Source organism: Echinops telfairi, unplaced genomic scaffold (assembly GCF_000313985.2).
Source record: "Echinops telfairi isolate 266 unplaced genomic scaffold, ASM31398v2 ScPeMD7_2;HRSCAF=8, whole genome shotgun sequence".
Lineage (NCBI taxonomy): Eukaryota > Metazoa > Chordata > Mammalia > Afrosoricida > Tenrecidae > Echinops > Echinops telfairi.
In genome coordinates, this window is record NW_022103898.1 from 4,272,029 (window position 1) to 4,272,526 (window position 498).

A 498-nucleotide genomic window follows, 5' to 3' on the forward strand; every position below is an offset into this window, starting at 1 on the left:
GGAAGCAAGGTCTCAGGGTGAGTCCCCGGGGTCTCGCTGCACTACATCACCGGCGGTGTTTCAGTCCCGTGTCCAGGTGTGGCCGAGGAAACTAGGGTAGAAAGCTGGGGGGGTTAAGCCTACAGGCTTTGGGTTTAGAGGGGTGGCAAATCAAGCCACAAAGTGGGCAAAACATTCTCCTTCCTGGTGTTATTCACCTGTCCATAGTTTGGTTAGGAGCCCGGGTGGCGTGGTTACATGCCCGGCTGCTAACTGCAAGGTCAGCAGTTTGAAACCACCAGCCACTCCTGGGGAGAAAAGTGGGGCTTTCTACTCCTGTGAAGAGTCAGTCTCAGAAACCCACAGGGGCAGTCGTACCGTGTCTTAGAGGACGCTGTGCGTCAGCATCGACTGGATGGCAGTGAGTTTTGTTTGTTTTCAGTTCAATGTTTGGTATTTTAGCTGCTTTTTAAGTGCAAGAGTCTTCACAGTGTGGAGCCCAGGCAGTACCACAAACCC